This window comes from Gorilla gorilla, chromosome 6, assembly GCF_029281585.2.
Source record: "Gorilla gorilla gorilla isolate KB3781 chromosome 6, NHGRI_mGorGor1-v2.1_pri, whole genome shotgun sequence".
NCBI lineage: Eukaryota > Metazoa > Chordata > Mammalia > Primates > Hominidae > Gorilla > Gorilla gorilla.
The window spans coordinates 15,412,045-15,432,762 of NC_073230.2; the positions used below are offsets into that span (position 1 = coordinate 15,412,045).

The window sequence follows — 20,718 nt, forward strand, 5'->3', positions numbered from 1 at the left end:
ATTATCGAAGGTGTGAAAGTGGCTTTGGGAATCTCACCCCCCTGCGGTCGCTGTGGGGCTTGGAGGAGCGAACTGAAAAGCAACTTTTATTTGACCCTCATGCCGCCCCTCAGATTCTCTCTTCCATCACTCGCCTGCTTCGAGAGGTTTTTCAGTTTAAGAGCTGGCTAGCTCATTCGTGTGTTTGCTGTTTGTAGCCGGGGAAGGAGAAGCTGGGCGAAACACTTAACACGCACACAAACTCTTCAGCAGCGGATAAGGTGGTGGTTGTAATGTCTACAGTCTCTTTGTGCTTTTCTGCAAAGTTCCTAACGTGCCTGTAACTACCGGGATAATTTTTTATTTTTTAGAGGGTTGGTGGCATTAGTTTCGATGTAAGGATATCGGCTGGATGTAATGATATCTGCTAGAGGGGACAGTTTTGAATGTACAATTGAAGTGTATACGGTTTTTTCCCTCAGTCCTCCCTCTCTCCCTCTCTCACCCCCTCCCCCCCGCCACCCCGCCTCTCTCTCTCCCTCTCTTTCTCCCCCTCCCCTTTATATATTCATGCATCAGAGCACCCCTGCACTGGAAACAGTTTGTGCTCTACCGGAGATTTTCATGGTAAATTTCTGAAAACTTATTTGTGGAACGTGTTCGTTTTTTTCCTTCCATTTTTAAGTACACTTAACAGTTCAGTTGAGCTGTTCAAGGATCTCAAGTTTCTTTTTTTGTTAGGTGTCAAAGGTAATGGTGAGCTGGTGGATGCTGTGGGTTTCCCTTAGTGTTTTCTGTTTTGCTTTGGTTTTGTTTATGTCTAGGGACACAGTGCATGATTTAGTTGAGCCCTGGGGGAGAAAAGGAAGATTAGCCAAAACAGGGACTTAAAGCTCATAAGGGAGAGTGGAATAGCTAATATTGTTAGATACCAAACTAGAGCTACAGATGCTGCTGCTGCATTGTGGAGGGAACAGATCATACTGGATGGAAAAATCTCTGCTTGGAAGGGAAACACTGTCAAAGGCTGTACATTGTTTATGTGGTATGTGGATTTTTTTTTTTTTAATGGAGTTTTCTTGATGAAGGTGTTAGAGTTGGAGAAAGTGGTTGTCTGCATTATGATACATTGCAGTCTTGGTGTTTTTGTTTTAATATTTCAGACCCGTAATTAGCATGTTGCTAACGCACTTGTTTTCTGACCACTTGATGGTGAACCAGTGTAGGATGTAGTGCAGTGGGATGGGTACATGAGCACCAAGAAATACATCCTGTAATCTGTATGCATTGGGAGGAATATGCTCCTCCACTCCTCCCCCAGGTCAAGCCAGCTGCTGCAGAAACTGACATCCTCCAGCAAATCCTGAATGAATGAATGAAAACAACGTGATCGCCCTAATAATGACCACAACTGAACACACATCTTTGGCTGTATTTTATAGAAAAGGCCACCATTTTCTAACAGATTAATGCCATATGCAACTCCTTTGCACATTTTCTAGAACTGTATGAAATGAGAAGTAACAGAACGAACAGAAAACAGTTACATAAATTTTTTAGTGATTTCGCTTCAACAGTGCACAAATTGAGTTTTGGGATTTTCTTGTAGGGACTAAGAGGCATAAAATAAGCATTGCAGATTGTGTACAGAGGGTCTTGTGGGTGTGAGTAAGAGAAGTTTCGGCAATTGCTGCAACAACATAATGGCCATCTAGTACCTCCTCCCCTTTTGTATATAAACACTAACATCTTACAACGGATAATAGTACAACTTGTTTTTCTGCATCCTTCAAAAGGCTTAATTGCTTAGGAATTACATGCTCCATCATCAAGCAGTTTTAATAAAATTTGTGATCTGGCTTAAACTATTCTCTTTGTTGTAGTGTGGCACATCCGAGTTTAATGCGATTTTAATGCAATCATGATGAAAACACTTTTCTGAGTCTGGTTGTGCAGCAGACAGATTTGCAGCGTCAGAGAGCTTGTGTTGGGAATGCAAGGGCTTTCTTTGCTAAAGATGTTTTTCTGCTGTTTTAAACACCAGGTGGTTTTGTCAGTTTCTTACATTGCAGTGATTTTTGAATGCGGGCTTCTGTGCCCCCAGTTCCGTGATTATATTACTCCTATGTTACTTCTCCATGTCCCGCCTTTTACCCCCACTACCCAAATTAAAACTGTCCTACTAATCTGTTCTGTTTCCTTAGCCATTTAAAATCCATGATCTGAACAGTTGATTTAATTTTTCGAATGATTATCTTCTCAGTTTCTTTTGAATGCTGTAAGGTTCTGACTTGAGTGGATTTTAGCCTCCACTGGTCAAGGTTCCTGCCGCTGCCACTGCTGCTGCAGACACTGACATCACTATACTGCATGAATGAAAAACAACAACGTGCTCCATTTCTTCCTCTGCTCTCCACCTCCTCCTTTTTCTGCACACTTCAGTGTATGTGGGTGTGTGTGTGTGCGCAAGCGGGTGTTAAAACTGCGTTTGAAACTACACTTGAAAGCATTAAGTAGTTGATGGCTCAAGGGGTAGGTATATAGTATAAAGGCATATTGTTTATGAAAAGCTGCAAGGGCTATGGGCATTTCGACTAAAGGTGACATAACTGAGCATTCAGTATTTCATGCATTTCATCTGGAGTGATGATTATAGGAGAAAATATGGAAGCTTAAAAATTTTTGTATGATTCTTTTACCAAAAAATTATGAAACAACACAATTTCTAAATAAATTATATCATTATCTGCGTCTTAAGCATTCTTAATGTGAATATTTGTAGGGCTAAGGCTAGAGTAATAGAGAATTGATATTCAGATTGTTTCACAAGGCTGAGGAAAAGCTGAATTCTATAAATAGGAATAGTCAATTTTAATATTATTATAATATTAATTTATACAACCCAGGAAAAAATGGTAATTTCCTTTATTTTTGTAGCATAGTTTTAAATAATTTAAATGGTTACCATAATAGAAATACATAAATTGCCAAATACCTTGCTGTGTATATAGCAGACATGGAGTTTTACAAATTGAAACTGTTTTGTTTGTGCTCATGGATCATCCTCTTTTTGCTTGTTTTTTTTCTTTTGTATTTTTAAAACTTCAAGGTTTGTTATTTACATTCATTCCTGTACTTTTGCCATTAGTAAAATGCCATCCTCCCTCTTGTTTGGTTCTGAAGGGTCTTGCAGTGGTGAATGGCAGGCTGCTGAATGAATCCTCGGGCTCCCTGTGATGTGTTTGTAATAGACGCAAAATCATAAAGTATTATGCAAATAGTTATTTTTTTGTAATGGTAATACATAAAGTCTACCTTTGAGATAAATAGAGCAACTCAAATGAGAAAAAGCAGGATGGTAGTGTTAAAATTAATGATCTTTAAGCTAAAATCATTAGTAACAACCAAAAGAAAATATAATAAAGTTGCTTCTTTTTGAAACCTCACAGAGCAGAACCCAAGGATTTAAACATAGAACAAATACAGTTTTACTGTCCAAGATAGTAAGTAGGAAATGCAAATCTTTGTGTGTGTGTGTGTGTGTGTTTTGTAAAGATAGAGCATTAGGATTAATTATAAGTTCTAAAAGATGTAAAAACAGTCATATTTAGAATACTCTGGATGGAGAATACAGCTTATTTTTAAGTGTATCAAATCTGATAACAAAAACATGGAAGAGCTTGTAATTTATATAGCGCCTGTTATGAAAAATAGCATATGTTAGTTCCTGATTTAACATATCAGGTTTATTTAGGCCTAATACTCTACCAGATTGCTAACTCTAGAGTGAAATTTGATTAGACTTTTTCATGAGTATCTTGAGAGCCTCACTGTTTTATACATAAATAAGTTATGATTCTATTCTAAAAGATAATGCAAATATAATGTTAACTGCATGTAATATATGTTTGCCTGTGTTAATTCATTTGCTTTCAGTTTTTCTCTTTTACTTAAATTTATCTTTTTAAGTCATTTTTATACTGTGCTCAATGGAATACAAAAAATTTTAATAACTTTTTCTCTTTTAAAAGAGATAAACAGATATTCTCTTTCTATAAAGTTTATTCTCAGGCTATTCTTGAAAATTAAGATCCTCCCTTTCCATTTTAAAATTAATTAATTTTCCTTGAGTGCTTATAGGTACTTGTTTCAAAGCTTTCTTCTACATTAACGTTTTAGCTTTTTCTTAAGAGACAGGTTTCACATACTGACTTTTGGGAAAGGTTTTCATTCTCAGAAAACTATGCTAGAGAGCAGCAGTGTTCATTATTTACAGAACTATTTTTTTCCATCAGTTATCTCACGGTGCCTAAAATTTCTAGATCAATCAGTGAATAGCAAAATAGATAAATGAATTTATAGTTATTTAATCAAAATCTATTGTCTTATGTTCAAAGATTATATTCCTCTCAAATAACTGTTATTGTAAGTGTATTGAATATTGAATACCTAGCATGTGTAAATCATCTTAATCAGTTTTTAACTGTATGTAAAGTTCTGTGTGTATATATTGAACTGGAAATCATTTTATTAATTACAGTACTTTTTACAGAAGGACTGCAGTGTACGTTTCTGTAAGGACTTAATGCAAATTAGGATTTGTACTTTGGGGAAATGTTGAAGGATAATGGCGTCCTTGTGATTTTTATTTTACTTGTGATAAGTCAGACTACATGTGAATAAGAAAATAAGGGAGTAACTGGGCTCCACAGCAGTGAATGGAATGGAAATAAATGACAGTGTTCAACAAATGGCTAGTCGGAGAGGGTTTTCCTTGGTCTGAAATTTTAAAAAATTCTAAAAGTCTGTTTTATTAAAATGTTCACAGGTAGTTAATAATCTGCCAAAGAGTATAGTCTAATGACTTAGTTCTTCTTAATTTTAGTTTGGTCTTTTCTCCAGAACTTAACATTTCCAGACACCACTAAGATAGACTTTTTGGCAGCCCCTGTCCTAGTCTGTGTCTGGCACTGCTTTTTGTCTTCAGTATATAATTTATTCTTTTATTAAGTGTCTAAGAAGCTAAGTCACTGACACTCTTTTTGTGCTACATACTGTTTAATTATTTTAACAAGAGGTTGAATTTATCTAACTTCTGGTTTCTGCCAAAAGTAAGTGGAGGAAAGAGAACACAAGTACTCATATATTGATATAGAAAACCTAGAGAACTGATGGAAGGCAGATACTACCTGTATTTCCCTCTACTCTTCATATGGACCCTTGAAAGTGACCATAAGTTGACTCATCATTTGGCTATTCTAGAAGAATTTTTGTGCTTATTCTGAAAAACAAATTATAATGGATTAGCAGTAATTCTGAAAAATCTAAGGATTTTACCTACGAACAAATTGTGGAAAAGTATTTCATTGTAGCATGAACAAACATGGCAGATACCTTTAAGCAGTGTTGTTTATTCCAAGTGAATGTTATTAAGGCACATACCAAGTTCATGAATACCTCAGTGACTTCCCCTATACTATGCTGTGTCTCTAGTTTTAGGTAGGAAGGAAGAAAACATATATTTGTGTGCTAACTATATACCAAGCAATGTATACTTTGATTCAGCAAGGATTTAGGATGTGGATCTTCTCATTCCAGATCCAGTGTTCATTCCATAAGACTATCCTGTTGCTCCTAACTCAAAAAGACTCTAATGTTGATGATCAGCTGTGATTTCTAAGCTAAAAGAATGACAAAGGAATTGGTTTTCTTTTGTTTCCATGGCACTATTACACTGTGCTGGGGTATGGTCTGACATTTTCAGAATGTCTAAAAATGTGAGACCTAGTTTGTTGAATGTAACTAAAATAAAATATAGATGGATTGGCCATTTTTCTCCATTTCTTTCTTGCATATAAGGAGAAAGAGACAGAGAGAATGTGTGTGTGAGAGAGAAATCCTAGTTTCTGAGATAGACAGAGAGAGAAATTCTTGTTTCTGAAGATAGGAACATGATTGTATCTGGGCTTTCTTGTGTGTATTCAGAATCGGTACTGTCCTCGAATCACTTTATAGTGAATATAAGTGCTTTTCTCCCCTTTTCTCTCTTCATAAATGTTAAAAGTTAATTACATATGGTGCTAAACTGATGGAAGCTTCAGGAATCACTAAACAGAGACTGGTCTCAAGTGATTGTCCCAGCAACTGGCACTAGGTTGATTCAGCCCTCCCAAAAGACAACAGGCTTCCAAGAGCCTGCAATTTGTGGGTTGAATAGTGTATGTATATAACTTAATGAAGTCCACCATCGTATACCTTAATGATGGCTCACCAAAAAGAATGATGATTTAAAGAAGCTAGTGGGTGGGCGCCGTGGCTCATGCCTGTAATCCCAGCACTTTGGGAGGCTGTGGTGGGCAGATTACTTGAGATCAGGAGTTCGAGACCAGCCTGGCCAACATGGTGAAACCCTGTCTCTACTAAAAATACAGAAATTAGCCGGGCATGGTGGTACGCCTCTATAATCCCAGTTACTCGGGAGGCTGAGACACGAAAGTCGCTTGAACCTGGGAGGTGGAGGTTGCAGTGAGCTGAGATCATGCCATTGCACTCCAGCTTGGGCAACAAGAGTGAAACTCCATCTCAAAAAAAAAAAAAAAAAAAAAAAAGAGAGAGAAAAGGAAAGGAAAAAGGAAAGGAGAAAGGAAAAAGGAAAGGAAATAAAAGAAAGGAAAGGAAAACTAGTAACCCATGGTTGTGTGGCAAGGTCAGTGTCCAAAATTGTCTACCAGGTTATTAGAATTGTTAAGAAATCCTGCTGGGCATGGTGGCTCACACCTGTAATCCCAGCACTTTGGGAAGCTGAGGCAGGCAGATGGCTTGAGTTCAGGATTTCAAGACCAACCTGAGCAACATAACAAGACCTTGCCTCTGCACAAAATATAAAAATTAGCCTGGGCATGGTGGGACACTCCTGTAGTCCAGCTACTCAGGATCCTCCTGAGTGATCCTCAAGGAGGATCACTCGAGCCCAGGCGGCAGAGGTTACAGTGAGCTGAAATCACCCTACTGCACTCCAGCCTGGGTGCTAGAGTGGGGTGCTGTCTCAAAAAAAAAAAAAAAAAAGTTAAGAAATCCACCAACCATCTAGATGTGTTTCATAATGAAAAGGTGAAAACTGCTACAACTTCCTGTCTAGTGTTACTGAAGATCAAATACTTATTAACTACTGACAGTAATAATTCCTTATTTATTCTGTGTAGCCATAAAGAAAACTTTTGTGAATAGTCCGTATAGCTAATTTTAACTTTTACATTACTAAAAAATTAACTTTCTGATGAAACATTTTCTAACGTTATTACACACTTGATTGTTAAGCACAGTGAACAAGACATAAACGAACTCCTTGTGGCTTGATTAGCTTTATTAATAACTATTATTGATAACTTATATACGTAAAAATGATTACTATAGATGATATTGAGAATAAGACTGAATGAGTATTGACTGACTAGACTTGTGCTATAACTGATTCTGTAAATTTGCTTTTGGGATTATTTCCTGTTTTTCTGATGAAGGTGGAGCAAAGCATGTTTGACTGAACTGGTCCTTGATAGTATAACCGGGCTGTTTTCTCTAGAACTAATTATCAAATGAAAGGCCAAAGCAATTATTTTCCAAATGGTTCCATAGACATGTCGTAGAGGCATAAATGTATCCTGGGAAATACTAGATTTGGAGTCAAGAAACTTGAGTTCTCTTTTCAGTTTTGACATTTGTCTTATGACAAGCCACTAACTCTGCATCTTATCTTCTGTGTCTTTAAAATGAAGGGGATAGACTTTTTAAGATTTTGGTTGGGTAGGGAAAAGATTCTGCTACTGAAAGGAAAAGAGAGTTTATTAGACTAGATGATTCTTAAAATTTTTATTTATTGAGCTTTTATGCCAACTAATAATCTTTGGTAGAATCCAATATAAGGTACTTTTATTAACCTCTTTTCACAGATGAGGAAATGAGGTCCTGGGAAGTTAAGTAATTTGCCCAAGGTCAGGCAGCATGCACAGGGCTCTTGTAATGCTCTAAGTCCTGACTTCAAGATAGCTGAAAGTTGTTGTTGGAACCCAGTTAGTTATGGGGCAGGAAAGTATGCACAATGCATTATCCCACTGCTTATACAGTTAAGTCATAGAAAGGCTAAATATAGCTTTGGGGCGGTGAGGGAAGAAGAGAAAGCTAAATGGGACTAGACGCTAGGGTGCATGGAACTTAAAATAGCTGTAAGTATCCCCAGTAATTATGCCATCATTGGGCCTTCCCTTTGGTCCCTAAAGGACCTATCACTTTGTTTAGACAGAATTTAGCATTTGATTTTTAAAAACTTCCTTTCACATGAAATTTCAAAATCTGGGTAGAATAAGGTCTCTTTTTTGTGTATTCATATTTGGCAATGTAAACTTTAAAAAATCTGCCCATTTGTAATGTATTATAAGACTACCTTCAGCCCCATAATTATGATTCTCTACATTTATCATCCTTTGATATTTTAGCAACATTTAACATAGTATCTTTTTATACAGCACTGTCATGGCAAAGCAATGCACACTACCTTAAAAAAATTATTTATATGTACTTGGCTCTTTCACTTCTTTTAGGTTTGTTGATGTAATATAGAAAATAAATTTTAATCTCTATTTTAATAATTTCTTCCGTGGTGTTTTGGCATTTTTTCAATGTCATTTGTGCTTACTATAAGTTCTGCATAGTAGTTAATGTGGAAATGATTTTCTTTTATAAGTAACATTAGAAATTGTGTTTATTGTTAGGAGAGCAAAAGTATTATATAGAGTCTTTGTGATGGATAAAGTTTCTCATAACATTTCTTCTGTAATTATATTTACTTTTCTAGTTAAATATATCAGTTGTACATTGAATTAGTGAAGTGTAATGCTGGTATCTTAGAAGATAATAAAAACAGTAGGACTCAGTGGCTCAGGGTTACATCAAGTCTAGCCATATGGAAACTTTACTATTCCTCATACAAACTTGTGAAGTGATCTTTCTATGAAGGTACAAAAATATCATAGTAAAATATAGATTGGTTTATATTAGCTAATTATAAACAAAATGTATTTATAATATCTTTCGAAGTTTTGTAAGTGTCATTTTATTTCTTCTAAAGTATTCTTGGAGTTACTCTGACACATTGACCATAAAAGAATCAATCAACAGTCCTCTTCCTGCTTTATGTCAGATCATTTAAGTGTCTAGGACTTAACTAAACTGGTGTTGGCAAACATTGCTAAATGCAGTTTCATTAGTATTGCAAAAGTGAGGATTTAGGCTGTGCTCAGAGATTAGATTTTTGAAAAAAGCTACAGTATTCTGCAATATTTCGATCATAGAGCTTAAAAAGTGTATTTCAAAGGTCTATTAATACTTTACATGCCAGAGTGACCTCTTAGTTTGTAAAAAAAACGCATTCAGGGAATTGCATTTGCTCACTTTTTATCTTTTTAGGTAACAAATAGTGGGTCAAATTCTTAGCAGATTTTAAATGAATTATCCTTGTTCAGAAATATGCTATTCTCACTGAGTTTTAGATTTTATATATGAATTATTTATTTCTAAGTTAGCTTGAGCTTTTTCTGGTGTTCTGTTTTGAAGTTGCCACTCTGTTTATGTGTATTTTTCTTTCATAGATGAAGCTTGAAATATTAATTGTTTCATCCTATGGTTTCTATAACATACTTACATCTAACGTGTCTTGCTGCCTTTACCTATTATAATATTATACTATAGTTTAGCCTAGGATGATGTCACTGGCCCTTTCTTTCTCTGCATACATATACATTAGTGCAGAAGTCTGAACTGTATTGTTGGATGTGGCTTCTTGTGTAGTAATGTAGTAATATGTAGTAATAATGCTGTGTAGTAATCTTGGGCAGTGATGCCTTGTGAGGCTGTTGAGATAAGGAGGAATTGGCTTTGTCTAAATATCTGCTATTGCTGAGCTAGAATGGGAAGTGACAAACTTTTCATGTGTTATGTCACCATTTACCTGAAATTTTGGTTGAATGCAGTGACCCATTTTTCTTTCTTTTCTTTTATTCTTTCTTTATCTTTCTGTCATTCTGTCTTTCTTTCTGGCAGTGTCTCGCTGTGTCACCCAGGCTGGAGCACAGTGGCACAATCTTGGCTCACTGCAACCTCTGCCTCCTGCCTCAGCCTCCCAAATAGCTGGGACCACGGGAGTGTGCCACCACACCTGGCTAATTTTTTGTATTTTTAGTAGAGATGGGGTTTCGAACTCCTGGCCTCAAGTGATCCACCTGCCTTGGCCTCCCAAAATGCTGGGATTATAGGTGTGAGCCACTGGACCTGGCCCTATTTTTCTTTCTTATAATCAGACTTTACCTATTTTCAGTTTCTATTGACTTTTAGTTTTTGCCTTAAAGAATATTAGTGACCTCACCAGGGCTTATAGCTGAGGAGGAGTGGGTGCCATGGCGGTTCTACTGGAGACTACTTTGGGCAATGTGGTTGTCAATTTGTACACTGAGCAGCAGCCTTGCAACTGTGAACTTTTTGAGAGCAGGTACCACAGTTTAATGGCATTTGTGATGGCAGTGCCAAACATCTAGAAGGTACTCGCCTGCTTTAATTTCTTGAGATATTACAAAATAAAATATTACAGTTATTGCCTTATTCACAGTATACAAAGGTATTTTATCATGCAAACTGTTGATCCTACAGGGACTGGTCATGGAGGAGAGTCTATTTTTGGCCTAGGATTGTATGGTGATCAAGCAAGCTTTTTTGAGACAGAAAACGTCCCAAGAATTAAGCACAAGAAGAAGGGCACAATGTCCATGGTGAATAATGACAGTGATCAACATGGATCTCAGTTTCTTATCACTACAGGAGAAAATCTAGATTACCTTGATGGTACCATACAGTATTTGGTGAGGTGACAGAAGGCATTGACATAATTAAGAAAATTAATGAGACCTTTGTTGACAAGGACTTTGTACCATATCAGGATATCAGGATAAATTATACAGTGATTTTAGATGGTCCATTTTGATGACATTCCTGATTTATTAATCCCTGATCAATCACCAGAACCTACAAGGGAACAATTAAAGAGTGGTAGAGTTGATGCAGATGAAGAAATTGATCATTTCAAACGAAGGTCAGCCGAAGAAGTAGAAGAAATAAAGGCAGAAAAAGAAGCTAAAACTCAGGCTGTACTTTCAGAGATGGTGGGAGACCTACCTGATGCAGATATTAAACCTCCAGAAAAATCTGTGTATGCAAATTGAATCCAGTGACCACAGATGAGGATCTGGATATAATACTCTCTAGATTTGGGCCAATAAGAAGTTGTGAAGTTATCTGGGACTGGAAGACAGGAGAAATCCTCTGTTATTTCTTTCTTTCTTTCTCTTTTTTCTTTCCTTCTCTCTCCCTCTTTCTCTCTTTCTTTCTGTCTCTCTCTCTCTCTCTTTCTTTCTTTCTTTCTTTTTTTGTTGAGATGGAGTCTCACTCTGTTGCTTAAGCTGGAGTGCAGTGGCACAATCTCGGCTCACTGCAGCCTCTGCCTCCTGGGTTCAAGTGATTCTCCTCCCTTAGCCTCCCAAGTAGCTGGGACTACAGGCGTGCGCCACCACACCCGGCTAATTTTTGTATTTTTAGTAGAGACAGGGTTTTGCCATATTGGCCAGGCTGGTCTCGAATTCCTGACCTCAGGTGATTCACTTGCCCTGGCCTCCCAAAGTGCTGGGATTACAGATGTATGCTTTTACTGAATTTGAAAAGGAAGAAGATTATGAGAAAGCCTTCTTCAAAATGGACAATATACTTATAGATGACAGAAGAAAACATGGATTTTAGCCAGTCTGTTACAAAGGTTAAATGGAAGGAAAAAGTGGGAAATACACCAAGAGTGATTTAAAGGAGTATAAAAAGGAACAGGATAAACCATCTAATTTGGTTCTGAAAGATAAAGTAAGCCCAAACAGGAGGCAAAATATAATGTTGTACTAGATGAGCAGGCAGAAGACTCCAAGTCAAGTCACTCACACACAAGTAAAAATCACAAGAAGAAAACCCATCACTGCTCTGAAGTAAAAGAAGATGAAGAGTACATACCAATCAAAAATACTAATCCAGATAAGTATGAGAAAGTTTGGAGTTTGGTCACTACGAAGAAGAAGAAAGCTGTTGGGAGAAACGAAAGAGTAAAAAGAGAGACCGAACTCAGAACTGAAGTCGTAGCTGATCTCTAGAGAGGAATGGCCATTATAGTAATAGTCACAAATCCAAATACCAGACATCTTTACGAAAGAGAAAGGAGTAAAAAGAAACTGAAGCAGAAGTCCAAAGATAAAGAAAAATCTAAGTACCGATGAAAGATGAAGAGGCAGAATTGAGTGGCTAACATATTCACCCTTGTCTAACTTAGAGTGCCAGGAAAGCAGGTGTTCAGATTTTGTGTCAGAGCTTGTTATTTTTTTCATACTAGGATTATCGCCCTTTAGATTATTAATACTGATTATATAGGGCACTGAAAGAACTCAGCATTTTCTTTGTATACTTTTTTACACTAATGTTATTATACATAAATGGTAGTCTTCATTTTTGAAGTCTTTCACATTTTTACTCTTCTTTTAAAATGAACTATTTATACTACAAAAATACATAAACGTGTTTATAAGGCAAAGGGATAATAAATATGAATATCTGTATACTCATCAGCCAGCTTAAGATCTAGAATATTGCCTATACTTTAGAAGTCCCCTAAGAACCCTCTCCCTCTCAAGTAATTGTTTGGAAATTTGTGTTTGTCATTTGCTTTGTACATAGGTATCTCTAAATGAAATGTTAATTTTGTATGTTTCTCAATTTTGTATAAATGGCATAATGTTTGTTTACTTTTGTGACTTTCATTTTTATTGCTGTATTGTATTATATGAATACTTATTCTTCTGTTGATGTACATTTGAGTTTTATTTACTTTTGTTTTTGCTGCTGAAACTGCTGCTGTGAACATTGTCTGTCTAGGAGTTATAGTGCTTGATCATGTGCTATGAGTATCTTCATTTGTATAAAATAATGCCAAATTATAAAAAATATTAGAATTATAGCCTTTAATATTACTATTCAGTTATGTTAGCTAGTCTTTAGGACACTTGCCCCGTTGTACTTTGTATTAAACATGTGGTCAAAAAATAATGTCTTTATGCAGATATTCCTGTTTAATGAAGTACGTGTTGTAGTTAACTTCTTGGTAAAGCAAACAATGTGAAATGAATCATATTTTGTGGCTTTTCTTTTTTATGGGCATATGGAACACTGAAGAAAATCTTACGGCCTCTGACTATAACCATGTAAGAAACTGTATAAAATTGTATGTAGGAATTTTAGGAAATAGGGAGGTATAGGGAAAGTAATGAAATGAATTATAATTAATATTTGTTTTGTTCATTTTAAAATATTATTCTATTATTGAATTAAGTGCCTCAAAATATAAAATAAATATATAGTGCAGTAGCTGAATCTTTGATTATTTGACCCACTGTATTATTCCATAATTAATGTAGTGATTCTAGAGGCTTTGATAGTTTAGTTATGATTTTTCATTTATCTTGATGTTTTTATAACTCTGTATTCAAGGTCATTTTGGTGGATATCTGTGCTTCACCAAATAATAGCATGTCATTTTTAGTATTCCAGCATCTACTATGGTTTCTGGTGTTTAGAAAGCCAGCCTTGCAGTAAGTATTTTTTAAATCCTTACATAGGGTTTATATAGAGATTTCTGTTTAGCTATATATGTTCAAATCTGTGATTTGAACCCAGCTACATGAACAATGATTGTTAGTGCATGCAAGTCCTGTGAATATCTGACAAAGGTTAAAACTAATAGATTATATTTGTGTTGCCCATTTTATAAAAATGCCTAATAGTTTAGGTAACTGATGGTTTTTATCTTCATTTAAGGCCTGTTATTCAGTGGTAGTGGTGGAAAAACACTGATTTAGACTTTCACACAAAGTAAAAGGAGCTGGGTGCTCTTGCTGGTAGAGATAGGTGGGATAAACATGGGTGATGTCAGCATAGTCCACATATTAAAAGATGGAAGATAGATTTCCACAGAATGAGTTTCTAAGTTACATTTAAAGTTCTATTAAGTGAATTTTGATTTAGTGAGGCTCCATGGACTCAGCTTCTGAATTTTTGTTTGTTTTTTTTGAGACAGGGTCTCACTCTGTCACCCAGGCTGATTGCAGTGGCGCAATCATGGCTCACTGCAGCCTCAGCTTCCTGGGCTCCAGCAGTCCTCCCATTTTAGCCTCCGGAGTATCCAGGACCACAGGCGTGTGCCACCACACCTGGCTAATTTTTTAATTTTTATAGAGACGTGGTCTCCCTATGTTACCCAGACTAGTCTTGAACTCCTGGGCTCAAGGAATCCTCTCACCTTGGGCTCCCAAACTGCTGGTATTACAGAGCCACCAGGGCTGACCCTGAATCTGTTATACTTAGAGAAACTAAACCATCCATGCCCAAAATTTGGTGGGCTCTTCAAATTAAAAATTCTGATGTTTTTATAGTCCCTCCTAAAGACTGTGGTAATACTGAGCTCCAAGTAAGGAGAATGTGAATTATATATTAATTTGGACTTCATCGTAATGTAAAAACTTTAAACTGTAAAGCAGATTTTGAGGTGGTTATTTGCTCTACACAATATCTAACTTATGTGCAAGTAAAATGATCCAATTTACAAAATGTTATTTATGCAAACTTTTTAGGAAGTCAGTTACACAAGGTTGAGGTTCATCTGAGGTTGTAAAAACATATTAACTGAATAGTGTAATTTCTCATTGCTGAATAAAATGTTCTACTGAGATTTAGCAAAATTAATATCCTAAGAAGCTATTATAAATGAACATGAATACATCTTTTCCATTCCCTTTCTGTCTGAGTTTTACAATTCTGAGGAATGTGGTATTCAAGTAACCCCTAAAAGGGAAAGAACTCGTATATGCTAATGATTTTCTCACATTTCTGTGAAAAGATATGCTTATATTGGATAAATATCCCTAGACTTTTTCTGGAATATTTTGTCCTTATTTAAAAAAGTATTACTTCAGTTATAATTCCCTAGGAAATTATTCCTAACCAGCCTCATATTTCTGTCCTTCTTCCAAGAAAAACTTTCACAAAACATTCTACTCTTGTCACTGTCAGGGGGACAGAGCAATAAGTAAGCATAATTAGACTACAAATATGGTTAGTGCTGTAGATTATGATTTTGTGTATAATTGTATATTTCTACAGGCTGATTTTAATTTATTGTTTTCGTATATACTTAAGGACCAAGGGAAATGTGTGTATGTATGTGTATGAGAGAGGGAGGGAAGGAAGGAGGGAGAGAGGGAGAAAGAGAAAGAGAGTAATAGCATGCGCACCCTAAAGTTCACATTCCTTTTTCAGCAATCACTGGATAATCCCTGGCTCCTGACATTTTCTCCATACAGAGTAGAGGTTCATGATCACTTTTTCATAATACTTTAGGTAATTTTAATATACTGAGGGATAGTGACTTAGGATTTGCTCACTTCGTATAAGATAAAACCAATGATGGGCACACATTTACCTGTGTAACAAACCTGCACGTCCTGCACATCTATCCTGGAACTTTAAGTTAAATTTAAAAAAACCAGTGAACACCCAACTAGACATATTCCTGAATGTCTTCCTTGTGATTCAGGGGAAGTTTACTATTTATAGTGTTATATTTCCTTCTCGGAAGCATTTATTCAATGCTGAACACCTTGACTGAACTGTTTACCTCAGAGTTATTTGGTAAGGTGTAAGTTTGTTGTGTGTGGGTTTGGAGAAAAATCAGTCCGTTTAGATATAAATCCTTTCTTCTGAATCATATAATATAGTTTTAGAATGGCAATCCTGTTATCTGCAGTTTAATTTTCTTAACAAATGTATGAATTTTCTCTGCTGGGGTTGGCTTTATAATTTTTGAGCGGAAGATTATGTTGGTATTTAAATCCAAACTTGAAACAAGCATTGAAAAGTGTAATTACTGCATTTCTATTGGCTGGAAATGAGTATTTTTATAGTTGGTACCTGTGTATGGCAAGTTAAAACAGACATGATCCTTACACATTCTACAAGTTTACAAATCTGAATTTTTTAAAGTATCATTATAACTGTCTTTGGATATTTTGCTCATGGTTTTTATCTTCTTCTTGATCCTGTTACTGTCTGTATAAAAAGTTTTAAAGTGTATTCAATCTATTTTTCACAAAATAGAATATATCATACTCTCTTAGTACAGGAATTCATATTCAATTTACATTCTTTGAAAAAGTGACCTAGTGTGGCCAGGCACAGTGGCTCCTGCCTGTAATCCCAGCACTTTGGGAGGCTGAGGCAGGCGGATCATGAGGTCAGGAGATGAAGACTATCCTGGCTAACACGGTGAAACCCTGTCTCTACTAAAAATACAAAAAATTAGCCGGGAGCAGGGGGAGGGGGGGTGGCAGGCACCTGTAGTCCCAGCTACTCAGGAGGCTGAGGCAGGAGAATGGCATGAACCTGCTAGGCGGAGCTTGCAGTGAGCCGAGATCACACCACTGCACTCCAGCCTGGGCGACAGAGCGAGACTCTGACACAAAGAAGAAAAAAAAAGAAAAAGTGACCTAGTGTATTTTTCTGTGTTACTGAGAATAAAACTAATAAAATTCAACAAATTTTACTCTATATAATTGCAAGTTTGAGTCATGTGTTTTAAAGATTCATGTGTAATATATGATTAGAATCATAGTTATGAAGGTAAGAGTATTGAATGATTTAAATTTACACTCATAGACTTGGTGCAGAAATGGAGTTGGTTTCTTCATTTATTGGCATGATGGTTCCGGCCTTTATGGTTAAGAGATATTCAGACCTAGAGTGTCATTGGATTGAGTTCTTACTTCCTACTAGCATAATCTTTGACTTTTTCTCCTCACTCATTTCTCCCATCCTTCTGGTCACTATATCTTGTCTTACCTCCTCAGAATTATCTCCTGAACATGGTGGGGTTTTTTTGCATTTTTCCATGTCCTAATTATTACTTCTTGCTTGGACTTGTGGAATTGTCACCTCTTAAGTCTTTTCCCATGCCAATTGTCTTGCATCTTTAATGTAATCATTATACTGCTATAAGTATAGTCTTTCTTTAAAAACAAAACAAAACAAAAAAACCCCACAAAAACTGATTTTAATGAAAGATTTCTGTTGGTTCCTTGGTGAATTAGGGGTAAAAGACTCATCTCACTATCCTCCACTGTGTACCTTGTGTTCCTGCCAAACTGAACTCACTTTCTTTGGGTATATTTTTCCTGTCAGGAATACTTGTGCCTCTAATATACATGATTTTTGCCTGAAAACCCTAGCCATTCTTTGCAAACAGCTTTCAAATATCATGCTTCTCTGCAAAATATTCCTGACATTTCCAGGTAAAGAGAAGTGTGGCTTTCTTTGAATATTCAAAGCAATGTATTTACACCTTTACATTGTACTGTCACTATTTAAGACACTTGTCATCTCATCTGAAATGTCAGTTTCTTGAGGGCAGGAATTCTGGACTGTTCAGGATCTCATTGCCCACCAAATGTATTTCTCTACTTGAATGTTTCTATTTCACTCTAACACATTGCCTGACATTTTACTACTTAGAGATCCTTTTGAGTTGACAGTCATTTATTGATTGATTATTGACAGAGTCTCGCTCTGTTGCCCAGACTGGAGTGTAATGGCATAATCATAGTTCACTGTAACCCCAGACTCCTGGGCTCAAGCGATCCTTCCACTTGAGCCTCCCGAGTAGCTAGGACTACAGGTGCATGCCGCCATGTCTGGCTAATTTATTTTTTATTTTTTATTTTTTTTAGAAATGGGGTTCCACTATGTTGTTCAGGCTGTTCTGGCCTCAAGTTATCCTTCCGCTTTGGCCTTTAAAAGAGCTGGGGTTGCAGGAGTGAGCCACCATTTTATTTTTTAAAATGTGTATCTCTGAAAAGATATCCTTGAAACTCACTATCTTTGTATGAATTAGTTCAATTAGATTATTTTCCTCATGATATTAAATTGAGAACAACAGTACCAACATAATGGGAGTCTTCTTGGAGATGAGATGGGAGTGATGGACATAATGCTTTTTGGGGAGTAAGTAGTAGTCTTTCAGTAAGATGATGTTTGGAATATGAGAATATAGTCTTTCATCTCCATATGGCCCCAAATCCCAAAACCTAGAACTAAGGCAGCACTGGAGTCTCTGTTGATAAGAGTTTACAGTTTACAATAAGGTTTTTGTGGTTAAGTCTATGTTAAAAGGATCCAGAAAGTTCAACTAGTGTTACGTGTTTTAATGCTGATGAGCAGAGTTTTTTTTTTTTTTTTTACTATCAGGTGTATTGTTATTAGTAGATACTTAGTATCATCAGTGTGAAATTACATACCACCTTGCTTTGACAAATCTTAAGAACTTTCGAATAAGTTATAAGAGTCCTGACCATCCTTTAAGGAAAACAGTGCACTCCTCTAAAAGCCTATTCAAAGAGGTCACCTTGAGGAATTATATATGTTTTCTAGTCTTTTTGAAGTCCTTTCTTTTAATGTCTTCGGAGAATTTCATTTAGAATACTCTTGGAGTGAATCTGTCTTTTAGGGGTAGATACGACTTTTGAAAATAACCAAATGTCATTAAGAACCTAATGTGGAGAGTAAGGTAGGTGATTAAGTTAGATTATTTTACTTATGGTAACAGATTATGATGCTTATGCAATGAGAGTCACTTTAAAATTTGGACAGACTGTCTCCAAGAGTAATTTAGACAAATAGAGTTATTAATAATACAAAAAGTCTTCTATAGTAGACTCCTATATGTTCACCTAATCCTCTTTTCTCTCCCTCTTATGCCTACTTCTAGGCTGTAATTTCTGGCCCCCTTTGCAGTTGTGTATTTTTTTCTTTGCCGACCTCTGCTGCAGTTAGATAAGGCTAAATGATAAAGAACAGTTTCATCCTTGTTCAACTTAAAAATTCTTATTTGGTCCTCCTCATTCTTTCTTTTCCCTCATCTGCCAACTGGATGCAGAGAATCTAGTAAAGGACTCTGACCAAGGTCCTAATGGAATGGTAGAGCCATGAGATGAATGAAGTCTGAATCCCTAAATGATCAAGTAAAAAGCAATCTGTCAGTCAGAAAATACATATTGGGCTTTTATTGTGATAAGGCACTAATTTTTTATAAAAATAAAGCTATAATTTTAAATTGTAGCAGCTAGCATTACCACCCTTACTGTACTTTAGAGTTTGAAGAAGGTAGTCCACTAGCTGATGCTATTGGAGCCACCTTGAAAATTAACCTTGGGAGTTCCTCTCTTTCCTTATCTAATCTGTCACATTGGCAAGTATGGTTAATTTGTGTTGGCAGTGCATCTGTCAATGCAAGAGACACTCCATCAACCTGTTCTATTTTTGTGTTTGTAAAATGTCAGAGCGTAGAAATTATGGTCTTTTATATAAATGAGGAAAATAGAATGACAATTGGACCTGAATTCAAGTTGTTTTTTTCACTGTCTTGTACTTTATTCACAGTGATTTTAGATGAGCCTCACATAAAGAATATTAACGAGAAATATGGAGCTATTCTACTTGAGGGTCTTCCCAAAAGTCTGCTTTGGTAAAGAGGTCTAGAATACATGCCAGGCGATTTTAAATTTTTGAATATTTATTTCATAGTAAAGGCTAAGGAGACCACTTGTGATAGCCACAAGTTTAACAACTGTTTTGTAAGTAGATATACTAGGTGTCAGATAAATGAAAATATGACAACATTCTTGCTTTTTAGGAACATACCTCCTGGTAGATAAGTCTTGCATTAATCATTGAAGTGCAAGGTAAACATATTTTGATTGTTAGTTTTTTTCCTCTCCTGTCTCATTCTAAAGTGAAAGTAAAATAGCTGAGATATAGGTGAAAAGAGAGACAGATACAAGTGTGTGATCTCCATGAGAAATAAGTGAACTACATTATTTATAATGCTCCGAACTTGCGTAGTTCAGTTCTTGTCACCTGTTAATACTAAACACATAGAAAGGATTTTAAAAATGTAATCAGAAGTGAAGGGAGAGAGAAAGGAGAGAAAAAATCCATTGGAGCTATCTGGCTTGGTGTGGTTTTGTTTTCCTCCTACTTTGAGATGAGTCCAGTACATCTGGAGGTATTATTCAGTTTTGTATTCCAAATGCCCCGCTATTCTAGGTATTGTTAATGATTCAGGCTGTATCTAAAACTATCATCTGAGATTAATTCACTCATTTCTTGGGCACTTAGGGTGAACAGTGCTCTTTGTTTGTTGAGGAGAAAAAAATTAAATCAGTAAACACTGAAACTTTGTGACTGTAGTCTGTTTGTATCGCCTGGACAGTGCCATTCTGACTGAAGCACAGTTCAATCGGTAATATCAATTGACTCTTTTTGATGAGGATAATAATGCCCAGTTTTGTGGCTGTTTTAGAAAATAAAGCATAATGCTATCCTCCAATATTTTATGACACTTTGCCCTACACTTGTTTATGCTGCTGGTTGTTTTATTTCTTCATTTGCTCTCAATCCTTGGCAAAACTTCCTGGCAATCTTTTATGCACAGTATTTGTAGAATTGTTGAGGTGAAAGGTGTTCTGTGTATGCAGACATAGACTGGTGTTTTACTGTGTTGTGTTT

At 36.1% G+C, this 20,718-nt stretch overlaps 1 protein-coding gene and 1 pseudogene across 5 annotated transcripts in view; both read left to right on the forward strand.

Annotated features, from left to right (window-relative positions):
• GLCCI1 (glucocorticoid induced 1) overlaps window positions 1-20,718 on the forward strand; it is a 119,873-nt gene that overhangs the window by 728 nt on the left and 98,427 nt on the right. The window lies entirely within an intron of this gene.
• On the forward strand, window positions 9,577-17,495 carry LOC101148190 (peptidyl-prolyl cis-trans isomerase-like 4; annotated as a pseudogene).